The sequence below is a fragment of the Peromyscus maniculatus genome, chromosome 4, assembly GCF_049852395.1.
Source record: "Peromyscus maniculatus bairdii isolate BWxNUB_F1_BW_parent chromosome 4, HU_Pman_BW_mat_3.1, whole genome shotgun sequence".
Classification (NCBI taxonomy): Eukaryota; Metazoa; Chordata; class Mammalia; order Rodentia; family Cricetidae; genus Peromyscus; species Peromyscus maniculatus.
Window position 1 is genome coordinate 150,965,127 of NC_134855.1, and position 19,649 is coordinate 150,984,775.

Here is a 19,649-nt window from a genome sequence, read left to right on the forward strand (position 1 = left end):
TTATATGCAGGCTATCTGATATGCGACCTCCGAAGGAGTCGTGACCCACAGGTTGAGAACCGCTGCCCTAAGGCTCGCCACTTGTTCCACTCCTGGACTTTCTCAATTCAATCTAGAATTCTCCTTTGTGTTTCTTACCATTTCTGTTGAACCCCCTTCTGCCTGGATGAACCACTCAACCTGCTTTGCCTTTCGTGGTCTTGGGATTTCCACAGAGCACAAGCTGAGGCAGCTGTGTGCTCCTCACTTGGGGTTTGATGGCAGTTCCCCAGTGTGGTGGTTAGTTTTAGTTATCACCTGGACCCACGCAGCATCACCTAAAAAGAACATGTCAATGAGAGATCTGGAGATCAAGGTGGCCTACAGGCATGTGTGTCAGTTTGTGTTTCCATTTACCTGATGGATGTGGGAAGACCCAGCCTGGTTCTGGGCTCTGGACTGTATGAGGGTAGAGAAAGCTAACAGAATACAAAACGGCATGCATCCATTTTCTGTGTTCTGTACCAGTTGTCTTGAACTCTGACTGCTGTGACTTCTCAGTGTCACACTCTAACCTGGAACTGTGAGCTGAAAGAAACAAGTTGTTTTTTGTTGATATTTTAACAGTGATGAAATTAAGAACCTTAGAGTAGTTACAGGCTGTGTTCCTGTGGTGAGAACGGTGCAGAAGTGAGGGTGAATCCTGTGCTGTGACTATTCCCAGAGGTTTTTTAGAACATGTCTGCCAGCCTCAGTGACGAGTTTCCCATTGTCAACATGTATTCTTAGCTGCTCTTCAGGAAAGACTTGTTTAAAAGATGAGTTCTGATGGGTTAGTTTGGAATGCTGTTTTGTGATGCTGGATGGGATCTCAGAAGGAGAGAAACTGCCTCTGGGAAGTGTCTGGCCTTTGGCACCTGGGGGTTCCTAGGAGAGAGAAGTCATATCTGCCCGTGATATTGGCTAGTGGAAGGAGGGACACAAGGCTACAGCGGCCAGCAGGTGCAGTGCCACACAGGACCTCTAGGCTGTGCTAAGTGTTTACATATTAAGCTCTAATCCCAGTTCCCAGTTCAGTTTGAAATAAAATGTAACACCCCCCCCCCCCCCCACACACACACGCAGACATACACACATAATGTGAAAGTAGAATGAACTGTGAGAGCAGAGTCGGAAACTAGACAGGGTAATGGTGGAAGGAAAGACATATTTTGTGTAGAAGGGGGACTATTCTGAGGGAGGAGGGCTATCAGGAAGACAGAGAAGAGGATTGGGGAGGGCAGTGGTGTGCATATGAGGACAGGGCACGATGGCAACGAATAGCTCATAACAAGATCACTTATCATGCATGCTAACTACAAAGAGAAAACTAGACATAAGAATCACCGGTGAGATGAAATGTGTTTTGTAGAGAAACCATTCAGGCTGTTTGAAGAATAGACCAGAGGCAGGACAAGTATCTTGTACCTTACATCCATCTTGCTCGTCTTTTTATTTTTGGTATATGATGTGATACAAAGTCTAATTCTTACTGTATGAATGATTCCTTTTCTCAGAATCATTTGATTTTGAAGACTATATTGCTTTGACTTATATTGCAAAAGAACCCATATAGATATTCCCTAAAAATATATATTAAGTATTTACTGTACGCCAGGAACTACTTTAGGGACAGTGATTCAGAAGATAAAACCTACAAAATCCCCAGCCCTGTGAGACATAGGGCATAATATTTGTTTTGGAAAAAACTGGATTAACTGATATCAGTATTTTACTATTCCCTAAAGACTTTAATTGATTCATGCAGCTGTGTGTGTCTATGCACATTTTTATAATTTGTTTATAATATTTAATCTGTGTATGCAATTGTATGTTTATAAATTATATTTTATAAATTAAAACCCTGTAACTTCACACCAAAGAAAACAACTCTACTGAAAACTGTAATGCATATTATTTTAGACATCAAAACAATGTAACATTTTCCTTTAGTTAGCATATTTTATTTTTTTGTGGTCTTCCTTATTTAATATAGTTCCTGTTCCATTCCATTCTATTCTCCTCAGATGTTTTTGTTTTGTTTTGAGATAAGGTCTCATATAGCCCTGACTGACCTTCAACTCACTATGTCAATGAGGATGAGCTCGAACTTTCGATGGTTTTACCTCTACCTTCCAAGTATTGGGGTTATGGGCATGTGCCACCGTATCCAGTTTATGGAGTGCTAGGAATGGGGCCCACGGCCTCAGGCACACAAAGCAAGCACTACACCATCTGAGCTACAGCCCCAGCCCCCTCCAAAGAATCTTAACTGTTCTTATAAAATAATTTTAATTTCCTTCTAATATTTTATTTCTGTAGCACAATTCAGCCAATTCCAGTGTCTAACTAAAATAGAGTGATTCGAGGAAGGTGAATCATTTATTAGTAAAGGGATTGATTTTCTTTCCTTTTTGAATACAAATATTATCGAGTGATCTCACAGACAATTCACCAAAAAATGAGGAATCTATAGAGAGAAGTTTAAGAAGAAGCAAGACAGATGATTAGATACAGAAGGAACTCTTTGTAGGAGTACAGTGTCCCCATCATCTGTGTTAATGGTCAACTTGACAGAATCTAGAATAACCTCAGCCTATGGTTCTGGGCATGCCTATGGGAATTTATCTTGAATGCATTAATTGAGGTGGGGGAAACCTACCCACCCCTGCACATTCCATGGGGTAATATGCATATCTTGCACAGGAGACTGTGGAGAGGAAGAAACAAGTTCAGGCATAGGATGTGCTGTCACAGTTTCTAGCACCTCAGTTGGTGATACTGAGCATGAGGGATGACGGTGACCATGGTGCTCAAAGGTCCTCATGCCAGTCTGAGGTCCTGGTGTTCATTTAGGAGTTGCCCTCTGCAAAGCTTGCAGCAAATCATATTTCCAGCATGGTGTAGGAGTGATCATTTGTCCCCACTGATTCTGGGAATTAGGTTCTGTAAGCCAACAATGATTCAAACTAAAAATCAGAGATCCGTTCAATGACTGTTTACTGAACAATTAAACCCAGGTAGTTCACTTTGTTCAATATTAAAGTATGACAGCGAGTTAGACCCTGTGCCTTTCTTAATGAAGCTTAGTGTGGTCTTTTGCTCAGTGGTTTATAAGGATGCTAAGTCCCTACCATCCTTCCTCTCCCTGGTTCCTCTCCTCCTCCCTTCCCTCTCTTTCTCCTCTTTCTTTTTGTTTCCTCTTCTCTCTCTCTCTCTCTCTCTCTCTCTCTCTCTCTCTCTCTCCTTCTCTCTCCCTCCCTCCCTTCCTCCCTCCCCCCCTCTCTCCTCAACCATTCACTCCTCTCTTTTCCTTCTCTCTTCTCTTTTTTCTCCTCTTCGGTAACATATTTATTTAGTCAAATGTTGATTTAAGAAAAATGAAATTTTATCTAATTAAATTATACTGCCCAAATAAGTTTGTTCAAATTAAAAAATGGGGGTATACCCTGCCAAGCTCAGATCCAGTGTAGGAGAGTGGAGGTCTACACCAAAGCCCCAGTATTCACATGGACAGATCCAGCTTTGATAAAATATTTGTCCCTGAATGTTTTCATTAGCATAGTCCTGGAGTTGAGAATAGAGATCCTTCCTGACCTTGTACAGGAAACATGAACAGTGATGAGATACCCTCAGAAGGTGCACAGATAGAAGAAGAAATGAATGCTGAGGAGACATGATACAAATATTAAAAAGAGATTTACTTTATTTTATTTATTTTTTAATCTGTATTTCTTTATTATACATTAAAATTTTAAATGAATTGTATAAACATAGTACCTTAAACAAGAGTAGAAATATACATACAGTATAACAAAATTCACTTTAAATTTATATCAATAAACTAAAATCTATAGCAATATAAAATATTTCAAATGAGTTGTTTTTTAAAGGTAGATTCAATAACATACCCTTTTATCCTATCATATCATTATCCTACATTTCTATATCATTGGTTCCCAATCTATGGGTCACAGCCCCTTTGGCAAGCCACTATCTCCAAAAATATTTACATCCTGCTTCATAATAGTAGCAAAATTATAATTATGAAGTATCAACAAAACTAAATTTATGGTTGGGGGTCACTACAACATGAGGAACTATATTAAAGGGCCACAGCATTAAGAAGGTTGAGAACTACTGGTATAGAGGATATGGGCTACTTTATTTTTTCTGCTTTTTGGGAGCTAAGAGACTGGAAAATCAAAATTAGTTCAGCTTCATAAGATACATTTAAGATAGATTTATTTTATTTTTATCTATGTGTATGTGTGCGTGTCTTCCTGTGGTTTGTGTCCATGTGTGAAGGTGCCAAAAGAGGTCAGAAGAGGACACTGGAGTAACAGGTGTTGTGAGCTACCTGAGTTGGTGCTGGGACCCAAACTCTGGTCCACCGGAAGAGCAGCAAGTGCTTCTAACCATTGAGCCACCTTTCCATCCTTCATTGTATATATATTCTTTCTTTTTTTTTTTTTTTTTTTTTTTGGTTTTTTGAGACAGGGTTTCTCTGTGTAGCTTTGCACCTTTCCTGGAACTCACTTGGTAGACAACCAGGCTGGCCTCGAACTCACAGAGATCTGCCTAGCTCTGCCTCCCGAGTGCTGGGATTAAAGGCGTGTGCCACCACCGCCCGGCCTGAGTTAAATTTCTATCAAATAATGATTCAGCCCTCATTTCAGCTGAGCCACATGGTAAGACCAGTGGCATTTCATACTATGACGTCTCCCTTTTTTAACTTTCCTGTTTACAAAATTAATAAGCTACAGGATTGGCTTGAAGACATGCTAGGGATGTAATTTAATGATATTTTTCAATATAACACCTGTAGATTGTTTTCCCCACCGTCCTGCAATAGAAAATATTGTATACAACCCAGGCTGTGATTTTGTGTCCAGTCAGAGACAGGTGGTGCTACATCAATTAAGATCTCCCCTGGATTATAGAGGACACACTCAATGCACCTTGGCAGGGCAGGTGAATCAATTTTCTACCTCAGTGGGCCAAGGCACAAGGACATACTTCTGACATAAATGAAATGCATGGCTGATGTTCTTCCTAGTCCTTCTCAAAATATTTGCATTTCATAGTGTTTCTGACTTCAGTGAATTTTCGTTTGTTTGTTTTTGCTCATCAAAGTCCATCTATTAATACCTGCTTATTCAAGTGGTGGTTCATACACAACAGATGATGGTGTATGCTTCATGCTCCTCCTTTTCAGTAGCGACAGTCCAGAATCTGACAGTGAGGCAGCAGGTAGAGATGGCAGCAAGCAGCAAGAATGACATGTAGTATTGGTCACAAGGAAAGCTGGCTGCTGCCCCTCCTGCTGCCTGTGACCTCAGCCATGCATGTACTGGAACTTTTGTTCTTAAGAGTGAGTAGGATGCTCAAGACACCAGGTGACATTTAGTAAAGCTAAAGTCTCCTCAAAGAAAAAGGGAAATGGAATAGATGTTATACATGGCAAAGTATAATCTCAGAACACAGCCAGAGACCAATCCTTCCTGAACCATAACCAGGTAATAAAAGGTACCCAGTGTTACCAGGTTAACTCAGATTTCTAAAAAGAAAACAGAATAGCATGAAGAAATAAAATCTTTGCTATGAAGCAGTAGTGAATGGTGGGATCAAAGAGAGGGATGGGCTGTGCTGAAGAAGTGTCGGCTGCAGTATTGGAACTACTTCCTTTTGATTCACTCATGGTTTGATCTGTGGAAGGTTGGATATGTTACTTGCTTTCTCTAGGGCTTGATAGCTCTTTCTGTAAAATGGGTATAATGGAACTGAAGTTTTTTGAATGATTACTTTTGTAGCACTAAAGAGCATTTCCAGGGTTTCCCACATGCGAGGCAGGAGCAGAACATGGAAGTCACATGTTTTAAAGTCCCTAAGCACTTTAAACTTCATTTTGGGACAAGTTCTACTATGCTGTCAGGTTGGTGTTGAACTCACTAAGTAGCACAGACTGGCCTTGAGTGTGTTAAATTTCTTCCTCAGTCTCTGGCGTAGCTGGGATTATAGGGGGGAAGCATTACCCCAGCTGGAATTAACCCTTTAGTAATGAACACCCAATGGTGTAATGTGTTTGTAGAGTAACTGTTATTCAGTGTCTAACACAGAGCTTCTATTTTTAAAAGACCCATTCTCATTATTATTCACTTAGAGACTCCAGATTTTTGCTGGGGGTCACTGTATACTAGGTGCCAAACCATGTCCCAAGAACTTCACTGGTGCTATTTCAAGGAAACATCCCCATAGTGAGCAGCCTGGTCCTTCTTGAATGATGTACTTGATCACTGGGTTTCTACCATGAATGAGCAGAGGTGGTAAAAGAGTTCACAACAGAATTTTTCTAGGTTTTCCTAATTGTGGGTTTTGAAACAGCTACAGATGAACCTAAGCAATTTCTCGCGTTCAAAGAAAGTTGTGATTTCTAGAACAAGTAATTAATAGCTTAGCGAAGCTACAAACTATAAGATATTCACAATCATTTATATGATTGATGATTTAGGTAGATAAACAATGATAAAGCCAATTTATCTGAACAGTTGTAGGAACCCGCAGAGGCTATCTAGTGAGACCTTACTGAGGGTCAGAAAATCTGAGCTTGCTTTACCCAGCAGGGCTGCATAAGGAGATAATTTGACCAGGTGTTTGGAAGGGTCTACACATGGCTGTACATTATTGCTTTGATTTTGCAAGGGGGAGGTCTTTTGCCTCTCCCTTTGCCATTGTTTAAAAAGCCCTTTTGATTAAACAAGATGCTGCTGGGTATTGTCCCAGGGCCCTCCGGAAGCTGTCCTGTGTCTCTTTCTCCTTATCGTCTAGGTCTATCTTTCTACCTAATATTTCCTAATTCCCCTCTCCTCCACCCAAGAAGCCTTCAAAAGGTGGGAGCAGGTTGGAGCAGGTCTCCCACAGACTCCCACAAACAGAGTAGAGTAACCTGAGAGATGTCCCAGCTTTGGTCAGCACCTCTAAAACTCCACAGCTGGGATGCGTGGGCAGAGTAGAGCGAGGCAAGGAAGGCGTGTGGAAGATAAGGGGACACTCCAAGCATTGGGCAGGCTCTGAAATCTGCTCTCTTTCTCCATCTGCAAGATTACAATGATGTGTGTGGCTTCGGGCCCTGTCTGTGGCTTTTGGGGTCAGGAGTCTCAGTACAGTTTAGGTGGGTCTTCGGCAAAGGTGCAGGTAACGTGTTAACCTGGCTGGAGACCTGCTGGGAAGCTCCGCTGTGGAAGGCTCCATTTCCAAATTCATGCCAATGGCAGAACCCATTTTGCAATTGGGGTACCAAGAACTCCAGCTTTTTGCTGTGCCTCACTTGAGGGTCATTCAAGTTCCTTGAGACTTCTCATGCCCGCCTATTATGTTTCTTTTCCAATGTGGCTGCTTCCTTTCTTAAAGCCAGTAATGGAATGGGGAAGTCCTGCTTACATGACAGGATGATGCAGCTTTCTTTGTAACATGATCCATATGATCATGGGTCAGTTTGGGCTCAGAATTCTGATATTTTTATTTAGAAATGATTGCAGCGAACAGTGAGTTATTGGGACCCATAAGCCAGAAACAGTCAAATGTGAGGAGAAGAGAGAAGAAGGTGTAGGTTAGTGAGTATTGCATGCTCTAAAACCTTCACAAACACCCAAAGGAACCTTGGTGGTGCCTGGAGAAATATCTAGCTGCAGGTTACTCCAGAGCCAATTCCCTATGACTCATGAAAACAGGGAATTATTTCATATACTGAACCAAAAGTTGGTGCAGCTTCAAGCTCCTCCAGTTCAGAGGCAAACTGATGCTCCAAAGGACCCAGATCCTTTGTGACTTCGCTTTGTCACCGTTGACATACCCTCTCAATTCCCGGCTGGTCACACAATGCTTTCAGGAGCTTCTGGGCACACGTCATTGTTGAGGAATAGGAAATGTTCTTGCCTTTTCTCTGCATTTCATCTTTATTTAAGAGCTAAGAAATGTTTTGAAGAAATTCAGGCAATGGGCTTCCACTACATTTCACTGAACAGAATTCAGTCTCAAAAAGTTTCCAGCCAGTCAAGGAAAGGGGATAGTACACCTGTAACTGGCTTAAATGAACCAGTGCTTACATGGCAGTGTCATCTTCTTAGACTAAAAACAATGAGTGCCAACAACATTGGGACCCAGCGGTAAGGAAACAAATACTCGGACTTGGGGCTCTGCATGTGCGAATGTGGTTGTGGCTGTATGACTCAAGTACATATGTTGATATTTGTCAAAGATGGCAGTTTGAGTTAATCAACAACTGCCTTTAAAGTGTATATGTGAATTTGAAGGGATTTAAATTAATTACATTAATTTATTAATTTAAATTTATTAATTCAAATTAAATTTAAATTTAAATTTAAATTAAAACCAACTAATAAAGGCTGTTGGTTTCAGACATAGGCTAAACCATGACCCAGGCACAGACCAACATTGGTAAGCCTGAGCAACTTAACCTGTAAAATGGGCATCTTCTCAGTCCTTCATGAGACTGGAATGTGGACTGATTACCCCAGTGTCTGCTAAATTCCTCATGATGCTCCATAGAGGGTGTTCTGTGAAGAGGGGGAGATGAGAATTTTCACTATTATGCCCAGTCTTGTGTCATCTCAAAGGGATGTCTCATAGAGTCACATCAACTTTGCTCCAATAGGATGAATAAAATAGCAAAGGTAGATTTTAAGAACTTTCTCAAGGTTTTTACCCACTTTGCTGGGACTCTACTGTCATACAAAGAATACATCTGTAGAGTTCACATCTTGGAAAGGTGGCATTTCTTCTCCATTTAAAGTCTTCAGAGTGCTTTTTCAAATCACCAGTATAAGTTCAACACAAACACCCTTGCCAGAATCAAGGTCGTTTTTTACTTTTATATGTACTATTTCTCCCCTGACAGTCTCATCTCCCAAATGGAGTGCCATGGGCGATGGTTTGTTTACGGTGTCTCTACATCTTCCTTTCTCAGGCAGTTCCAGTTCCAGAAAGATCATAAAATATTTGACCGTGGTAGGTGGCTAAAGTTCTCTCAGAAGTCAGTAGTAAAGTTTAATTAAAGGTATTGGAGAAATTTTTTGGTTGATATTTGCCCAGGATAATGGAGAAATTTTATATGAATGACTACTGAGCATTAAAAAAAAATAAGTTAAATAAGTAAAAAGCTCCATGTCCATAAGCAAGCGATCTCCAGGGACTGTGTGAGATGCTAAAAATAAATTAGTGAACCAAATCTTTCAGTTAGTCAAACTGGAGTTATAGCAGTTATCAGAGGAGACCCGAGTGAGTGGAAGCTAAGAGGAGAGGGGTTAGGGAGGCAGGCAGAGATTCTTCAAGGAAAAGTCTGTTTACTTAGAACCTGTTTTATGCACATGACAGAAACTCGGCTCAAATGAGACTGAACAGAAAAAGATGCATTGCCTCTTGTGTACTTAGTTGGATCAAAAGGTCCAAATGAAGCTGCTGTCTGGTCCACAGTCTCTCTCCTTCCTTCTCTTCTTCTTTCTTCTTTATTCTCAGGCTAGCGGTGAACATTGGTTTTGCTTATCAACTTGACACAATGCAGAATTATTTGGGAAGAGAGTGTTAGTGGGGAAGTGTCCAGGTTATGTCCTACTGTGGGCATGTTTGTCTTGGCTCATGGGAAGACCCAGCCACTGTGGCAGCACCATTCCCTAGGCAGGGGGATACTGAATTACATAGTAGTGGAGAAAATGCTGAGTACTGACAGGCATGCATGAATTCATCTCTCTCTGCTCTTGACTGTGGATTTGGTGTGGCCGGCTCTTTAAATCTCCTGCCTCTGTGATTTTCATGAAGGATTGTAACCTGAAACTGAGTGCTGAATCAACCCTTTCTTCCTTAAGTTACTTTCTGTTGGGATATTTTGTCAGAGAAACAGGAAATGAACTAAGCTACCAGCTTTTGTCAAGATGGTGGCAGTGAACTGTTGGACTCGTCTATACTTCCCAGATCCTTTCCGCAGTCCAGGGAATAAAGATAACAAGAAAGGCACAGCTGCAAAGCAGGATAGACTGTGTAGCTCTAACAGCACACACTGGTTTCTGGTGGTTCTGGTAGCTGATGTGTCCAAGATCTCTATGACAGCTGATTAGATCTCCCAGGCTCTGCAGCACCAAGAGATGACCCACTGAGCATTGAATGCATGCCCAAGAGGAAGCCAAAAGTGGCATTGGGAACTCTCTCTCACATGGCAATGGGCAGAAGTCTGTAAGAGCTTCATGTTTGACATGACTTTACTGGTGCTAATCCTACCACAGGATCTTCACACTCAGGAACTCAACTTCCTTCCAAGGGCACGACCTCTACACATCATAAAATGGGAGACCAGAGCTCCAACATGTGAATTTGAAGAATACAGAGGGAACACACTTGCATTACATAGATGTATGTGTTCGTATATACACATATGCCATGCTTTGCTTAGACAGTTACACAAAGATCTAAGGACCAGATTTTCTCAGGCTCTGATGCATGGGCAGGTGAAGTTAAGAAGGCAAATGTGTGATACATGAACCAGGTTCAAGGTCAAAGTCTCATGGGAAAAGAGACCTGAAAGTGGTGATGGCCAGATCTGCTTTTCTTCAAGTCCCGGCTGCTGCTGGCGTAGACAACATTGCTGGGACCCTGGTGGCTGAGGGACTTATAGACCTGCGAGGAAAAAGGATCTTTTCGGCTCTGGGAGGATTCTGTTAAGCTCCTCAGGAGGCAGTGATGGATGCTAGCCAGGACCTTGAGAACTCTGAAGTTCCAAAAAAATGGCCCACCAAGCATGAAATGTACTATAAGAAGGAAGACCTCTAAGGTGGCCCTGAGGATTCTTGTGACCATGGGCTGGAAGCTGTGAGTTTTCTATGATGCCAAACAGATGGCTACACACTTAGAAGCATAGCACAGCATCCATTTACCATCAAGAAGTTCTGCAGTTCATGACTCTATGTGAGTATAGGGGGGCAGTAACCCCCAGTGGTGCTGAGCAGAAAAACTCCCCTAGGAGAAAAAGACAGATTAACCTTTTGTATCAACCATATATATCTCATGCCTATGAGGGAGACATTAAAAATGATCATGGTCTCAAAGAGGTGGCTTTAAGTTATAGTGTCATCATCAATAAGGAGTATTAAGTATTTAAGAAACATGATAGGATAAAATATTTCAGACTTTGAGTCTGTAGTGAGATCAACTTGGGGGGATGCAGAGGACAATTGTAAGAGCCATGCCATATTGCCTACCTGAGTTAAATTTCTGTTGTCCAGTATTGAGCCACTAACCAGAAACTTTTGACATGCCTGGACAAGTCCTGAGTTATTAGAAAATAACTTAACATTTCCTTATCCTTCTGCTACAGTGACCATTAGTAACAATGTTTTGTGTTTAGGTTGCTTGGTTAGGTTGCTTGGCAACTCAACAGTCCCCTGATCTTTTCCCAAAGAAAGTTTCCTGGTCTGCTTACTATAAAACCCACCTGAGAAAAATAAAATTTTGCAGCTTGATCAGAATACTGTCTTGCTGTCAATTCTTTGTGTCTCTTGTCCCTTCATTCGCCATTCCCCCTTCTAGGGTCTCTGGTGAAGATCCCGTTGGCCGGGACAACTGGCGCCCAGCGTGAGGCTCTGGGACATGGAGGAGTGGTGAACGTCATCACACACCAAGGCAGGCCTGCCTAAGAGTTGGACCACCGTGAAGACGGCTCCACGAGCGAAGGTCTGGTCAGTGATCGCCACGGAAATGCCCGGCCGTGAGACAGATCCGGAAGAATTGTAACGTGACGACACAAGGTAAGTTTACCATGGGACAAGCATTTAATAAACAGGATTTGTTTATTTCAGGACTGAAACAGTCTCTCAAGACACGAGGAACTAGGGTTAAAAAGAAAGACTTAAAAAAATGTCTTGACTATATTGGAGATGTCTGTCCTTGGTTTCCCCAAGAAGGAACCATAGATGAAAAGCACTGGAGACGGGTTGGTGATTGTTTAAATAATTTTTACCAGACCTTTGGTCCTGAAAAGGTCCCTGTTCAAACCTTTTCCTACTGGAAATTAATTAATGATGTCTTAAAAACTTATAATCATTCCCCTGATGTTCAAATATTAATTGAGGGAGAAAAAGCCTTAAAAGAGTCCTCCCATCCACCCTCTGTCTGTCATTCTGTCAGTATTAATATTCCTGAATCCCCCACATCTAGTCTTCTGGCAACAAATAACCATCAGAGAAGAAAAAAGAGGAAATCCCTACTCTGGGTCCACCTACCCACCTCTCCCTCAAAGTTGCCGGCCACTTATCCATCTTTAATGGCCAAGCTAATTATTAAGGGCAGAGAAACAAGTTGCCAATACCTTAGAAAAGATCCTGACTCCATAGTCATCCCCTAAATGTGAGAACAATTAGATTGGCTGCTTCAAACAAACAATGAATGGCCTATTGCCTGCTCCTTCTTCCTTGGTACTATTGATAACCATTATCCTAGTGATCCCTTGTTACAGTTTGCCAGAATTCACCCCTTTGTTTTCCCCAAATTAACTGCCTCACAACCTATAAGGGAAGCTCCTCTGATATTTACAGATGGCTCAGTCAATGGGATTGCTGCCTATGTTGTGGATGGAAAGGCTACCTCCTGCCTCTCCCCATATTCCCCAGCACAGCTTGTTGAACTTGATGCAGTCATTCAAGTTTTCAACTATTTCATTCTCAACCTTTTAATTTGTATACTGATAGTGCTTATGTTGCCCATTCTGTTCCCTTATTGGAAACTGTTCCCTTTATTAAACCCTCTACCAATGCAGCTCCACTTTTTCTTCAGCTGTGCTCCTTGATTATGGCCAAACAGTGCCCCTTTTTTTATTGGCCATCTACGGCCTCATTTAAAATTGCCTGGTCCTCTATCTGAAGGAAATGTGTATCTAGAGTTTTCCTGCCTTGCCCACAGTCAGCAAATCTCTGTCACTCACCAGTCCCACAACTGCTCAGACCCAACCAAGTAAACACAGAGACTTATATTGCTTATAAACTGTATGGCTGTGGCAGGCTTCTTGCTAACTGTTCTTATATCTTAAATTAATCCATTTCTATAAATCTATACTTTGCCACGTGGCTCGTGGCTTACCGGCATCTTCACATGCTGCTTGTCATGGAGGCGGCTGGCAGTGTCTCCTTCCTCTGCCTTCCACTTCCCAGAATTCTCCTCTGTCCTTCTCCCGCCTATACTTCCTGCCTGGCCACTGGCCAACCAGTGTTTTATTTATAAAGAATGATATCCACAGCAGAAATGCGTTGGCTGATGACACCACACAGTTAGTTTTTCCTGTTCTTGCAGGATCCCTTTCTCAGGCTGCCCAAGCACACTCTCTTCAGCATTTAAATGCTCATTCCCTTCATTTGTTATTTAAGCTTACCCGAGAACAGGCCCGAGAAACTGTTAAAAATTGTACTGACTGTGCTGTCTCCCTCCTGGTTCAACATCTGGGAGTTAACCCACGGGGCTTGGTTCCCAATGAAATTTGGCAAATGGATGTTACTCATGTAATTTAATTTGGCAAACTTAAATACATACATGTTACAGTTGATACCGTTAGTGGTTTTATATTTGCCTCTCTCCAGGCTGGAGAGGCCTCAAAAAATGTAATTTCCCATATTTTACAATGCTTTTCTGTCCTAGGAAAGCCTAAAGTTATAAAAACTGATAATGGCCCAGGATATACTGGAAAAAAATTTCAATCTTTTTGCCAACAATTTCAGATTAAGCATGTCACTGACATTCCTTACAATCCCCAGGGCCAGGGCATCATTGAATGTGCTCATCAGACTCAAAATCCATGCTTCATAAATTAAAGAAGGAAAGCCTCTATGATACATGAGGCAACCCCTGAAATCTTACATCTTGCCCTTTTTGTCCTTAATTTCCTTACCTTGGACAAGAATGAAAGGTCTGCAGCGGATTGCTTTTGGCATCCACAAACTCAAAGCCACCAAGCACTGGTCATGTGGAGAGACCCCTTAACTGCCCAGTGGAAAGGGCCTGACCCATTCCTGATTTGGGGTTGAGGGTCAGCATGCATCTATGACCAAGCAGAGGGAGGTCCTCATTGGCTCCCTGAGAGATTAGTTAGACAAGTCAACTCTAACCAATCACCCAGGGAAAAGGATAGCCCCTGAGGTGGTTTTCCCTTTTCTTCTCCTTCCTTACAGATACTGATGAAGAAAAGGCTGGGAGAATTTCCCTGGATATTCTGGATCTTGCTGATGCCTTAGTACCTTCTTATCAGGACCAGAGACCAGTCGACACATCCCCATTTACATGGTGTTTTTATTTGACTGAAAATTATACTAATTACACTAAAACACAGACCTTTGGTTACCTATTGGCTACCACTGATTGCGCCTTGCAAGGATGTCAGAATCCCATTTTACTCAACTTTACTGATTTCCATAATTCCCCTGGCAAGGTGGTTCCTGCTTTCTGTCTTTTGTATGCTCAGACTGTTCACAATTGCAAAACTTATTTGAAAGAGAAAAGCATAGGATGCCCCCATTCTTACTGCAAAATTCATGATGCCATTCCTCCTGCTAAGGGACAGGTAATTGGGAGGGAATGGAACGGTCCTAAATTTTATAAGACCCGTGGGACTCACAAAGGACTAGTCCAGTAGAGGGAGCCATGTATACGGCCCAAACTGCCACATGGCCTAGCTCCAGACTTTACATTTGGCACTCTTATGTACAAGTACAATCTATGGTCCATCACAATATCCTTATACAAGAAAAAAAATTAATGACACAAATATCATCCCCCTCCTCTCCATTTTCTTGGCTTTCCCTCCTCCAAAAAGGCCTTGTGTTTGCCAATGTTACTGGCATTGGGAATCTCTCATCATGCTTCCTATGTGCAGCCTTGGGACGTCCTCCCCTGATAGCAGTACCCCTGCCTCAGGTCCTTAATTACACCACCACTGATAATTCCCATGGCTTCCGCCCCATCCCTGAAGTACCCTTGTTTCTTGACCCAGGCCGCTCCAAGTTTGATTTTTGCTTTTCTAGTGTTTCCCTTCCCTTTTGCAACCAGACCGAATTACCCAATCATCCTTTTGCCCACCCCCTCTGGATTTTTCTTTTGTTGCAATGGCACTATATCAAAAAATTTGACCATCTCTATCCCACAGGACATGGTCTGCCTACATGTCACTCTGGTGAAACTCTGCCTGTACAGGACTTATCTAATTAGTCTAGGCATACCTAGGACCTGGCACTTGGTTGCCTCTACCTGTGCCATATCTACAGTATAACATCACCACAGGGTAAAACACATGGTCTTCAGCAAAGATTATGTAGGGCACATCTACTAGAGAGTGTTGTTGGTTCTGTTTTCACTCTTTACTCTTTCGGCTCTTTTGGGGGGCCCACCACTCAGCTCCCAAATAAATCACAGAGTTTATTCTTTCATGAATGCCCGGCCTTAGCTTGGCTTATTTCTAGCAGCTTTTCTTAACTTAAATTATCCTGTCTACCTTTTGCCTCTGGGCTTTTACCTTTCTCTATTTCTGTATATCTTTTCTTTCCTTCTTATTCTGTGTCTGGCTGTGTAGCTGAGTGATTGGCCCCCGATGTCCTCATCCTTTTTTTCCTATTCCTCCCTCCTAGATCTCTCCTCCTGTTTATTCTTTCTGCCTGCCAGCTCTGTCTATCCTTGTCTTGCTATTGGCCATCCAGCTCTTTATTATACCAATCAGGTGTTTTAGACAGGCAAAGCAACACAGCTTCACAGAGTTAAACAAATACAACATAAAAGAATGCAGCACATCTTTGCATCATTAAATATTCCACAACACAAATAAATGTAACAATCTTAAAATAGTATTCTACAGCAAGAAAGCTTAAAAAACCTAAAGGAATATACCAAAACTCTACCCACCCTATCCAGCAACAGGCTCATGCATAAAAACCTACAAGGACAGACTCTATGCTTCATGGGACACACAGGAAGCCCTAAAACAGTGGTTCTCAACCTGTGTGTCATGACTCTTTTAATATCAAATGACCCTTTCACAGGAGTCACCTAAGACCACCAGAAAACACAGATATTTACATTATGATTCATGAATTATAGTTGTAAAGTAGCAATGAAAATAATTTTATGGTTGGGGGGGGGTCATCACAAAGGAACTGTATTAAAGTATTGCAGCATTAGGAAGGTTGAGAATCACAGCCCTAAAAGGACAGGGTCCATGCTTGGTGAGACACACAGGAGGCGCTGTGAAGTTTCCTTTTGCTAAGTCTGTCCCTTCAATCTTACACACTTCTAAATGCCAGCAAAGCCTGGAAAGAGTCATATTTCAAAAGCAAGCTGATTTTTCTTTTTATGCAAACCATTTTCTGTGGGGCAAACTTCTTGGTGGTTCACTCTATAATTCAGAGGAAAATAAGTCAAATTCGTGTATGACAGAATGCCACTTAAATGGCATCTATTATAAAGGGCTTCCAGGAGGCACATCATTCAGTATGGTGACAACAAAGATCCCATCCCATGAGTCCAGATGTGCATTCCCTTTGCTCTCTAGCATGAGTAAGCAGGCTCCTCCAGTGTTGTCAATCTCTGGTAAGTGCTTTTGTCTGTAAACATCGTACGTGCTTTCCAGAGCCTTCACTTATACAAGCAAAGTGTCCCCAGCCTCCTTAACTCCCTCCTCCTTGCCATCATTTGGCAATTAATCACTTTATCTTGAGCTGCTCATCAGTTTAATCCTGCTTGGACTATTGTACTCACACACACAAAATGAAACTCCTAAAGCTGACATACATTTTTAAAGCAAAATGCTTAGACCTTTAACTAATTATTTTAAACTTAGCTTCTATCAGGTTTTAGTCCTTTAGTCAGACCCTAAAAAGGACAAATCAGCCAAGAAAATTTATAAAGAGGGGATAGTGATGAGAGGAAATGTCTGTGAGAAAGTAACACTGAGCCAAGGGACAGGGGTTTTCCACAGTTCTCCAGGTGGTGGGCTGGTGGGGAGGCACCAGACACTACTGGACCAAACAAACAGCCCCACCCATTTTTATATGCAGAATGAGATAAAAAGACACTTGCTAACTCTTGTGAGTGTTTGTAGAATTGAGGTGGTATTGTGTTCCCCAAAATATTGTGCACCCTAATAAACTTATCTGGGGTCAGAGACAAAACAGCCACTAGATACAAAGGCTAGAAAATGGTGGCACTCACACCTTTAATCCTAGCATTTCAGAGGAGAAATCCCTCTGGATATCTGTGAGTTCAAGGCCACATTGGAAACAGCCAGGCATGGTGACTCACGCCTTTAATCCCAGAAAGCAAGCCTTTAATCCCAGGGAGTGATGGTAGAAAGGAAAGATATATAAGGCGTGAAGATCAGAAACTAGAAGCATTTGGCTGGTTAAGCTTTTAGCTGGTTAAGTTTCAGGCTTTCGAGCAGCAGTTCAGCTGAGAGCCATTGGGATGAGGACATAGAAGCCTCCAGTGTGAGGAAACAAGATCAGCTGAGAAGGTTCATTCTCTAAGTTCTGCATTCTAAGAGAACAGAAATGCACCTCTGAGTGAATGAAGACTCTTGCTGTGACCTTCTGGCCACATTATTTTTCTATTCATTTTCTTTTCCTTTCACTGATGTTACATGTTCCAACTAAGCTTGAAAACTGAGATTATGATGTAGTCAGCAGAACCCAGGAATATGCTGTCGTGTCAAGACTGATAGGCTGTGTCCCAGAGCTGGTAAGACAAAGAGAGAGGATGACAATGCCATGTTTGGGATTTTGATGGTCTTAGTGGGACCATATAACATAGAAAACAGGAAATACAGAAGATGTCTACCTCAAATTAAAAACACACCCCTGTAAGTCTAAGACACCGCATGAAAATATGCAGCCATGTTTTGTGTTCTAACCATAAAGTAAAAAACTCAAAATTATTGCTACTGTAAGTGATTGCCAATTTTTGGAAAACCATGGAAATTTTGGTGAAAATTCTTTTTAGATGATGGCACTTTTTATCTGCAGGATCCTGATGGGAACCAACTATGCATTTAGTTTTAATTTCTCTGGTAAGTGAGGGGGTCAAATACATTTTCATGTGCTTATTAGCCATTTTTGTATTTTTGTTTCTTAAAGAGCAAGACAAGTGTTAATGAAAATGAGAAGCAGGTGTTGATGGAAGGGACTTGAATGTGAGTTGAACTTAGGTATGAAGTTTACTGAACAGTTTTTTTAAACTGTTTATTTATTCCCTCCTGGGGTAGGGCATGAGCAAGCCATGGCACAGGTGTGGAGTTAGGGAATAGCTTTCATGAATCAGTCCTCTCCTCCTACCATGTAGATCCCAGGCATCTAACTCAGGTTGCCAGGTTGAGTGGCCTTTACCTTGTGACCCATCTTTCCAGTTCCTGAACTGTTTGTACCTGGGTATACAGTTTGAAATATTTAATTGTTTTAAATCCTTATACATTCTGTATTCAAGTGTTATATATGACCAAAACAAGTATTGAGCAAGCTTAAAAAAACCCACAGAACTCTTGGCATTTTCATCCATATTAGTGTTTCATAACCTGGATATTTATATGGATGATGAAGGAAATTCAATGCATGGTTCATAGGATAAAGGTTAATTTGAGGTATATTATGGGTCTGAATCTAGAAAAGATTAGCTTGATGGTGCTGCTGCATTTACAAGGTCTTACAAGAGAAACAAAAAATAATTAATGAGAAAGAAAAAAATAATTGTTGGACTTTTAATCTAGACTAAAAAATTTTTATTTTATGCATTTGACTAGACCATCCTCAGGTCTTTGTCTCCTTTGTCAATGTGACACCTAGAGGTTTTGTTTATAATTTTCTAAATTTATTTCTGAGCATTTTACATGTTTTGATGCTATTCTTATTGGTGTTTTCTAAATTTATTTTCATTTTTTAGTAACAAGTAAAACACATATTTCAAACTTGAACTTGTGCCTAGTGTATAGTCACTCCATCTCTTTCCTGCACTTTGCCCCTCCCTGCAGGGATCAGGAACTGCTCATTGTGGCATTTCTCCAGTGAGGTGATTTAAACCTGTCTGCATACAGTGGGTATAAGCAATTTTGCATGAGTCCATTCAAAGAGTGCTTTTATTTTACTTCACACTCAGTTCATCCATTGCCAACATGTCCTCACATCTGCTGAGCTTAGGGAAGCTACTACTCCAGTTAGGGGCAGGACATTTCAGATAAGATTCCCAGGTACTGTAGCTAGAGTTTTCCTACCTTGCCCACAGTCAGGACAAATCTTTGTCACCCGCCAGTCCCACAGCCACTCAGACCCAACCATGTAAACACAGAGATTTATATTGCTTACAAACTGTATGGCCGTGGCAGGCTTCTTGCTAACTGTTCTTATAGCTTAAATTAACCCATTTCCATAAATCTATACCTTGCCACGTGGCTCATGGCTTACCAGCATCTTTACCTACTGCTTGTCCTGGCAGTGGCTGGCTATGACTCCTTCTGTTTTCCTGTTCTTTCTTTTCTCCTCTCTGTTAGTCCCACCTATACTTCCTGCCTAGCCACTGGCCAGTCAGTGTTTTATTTATTGACCAATCAG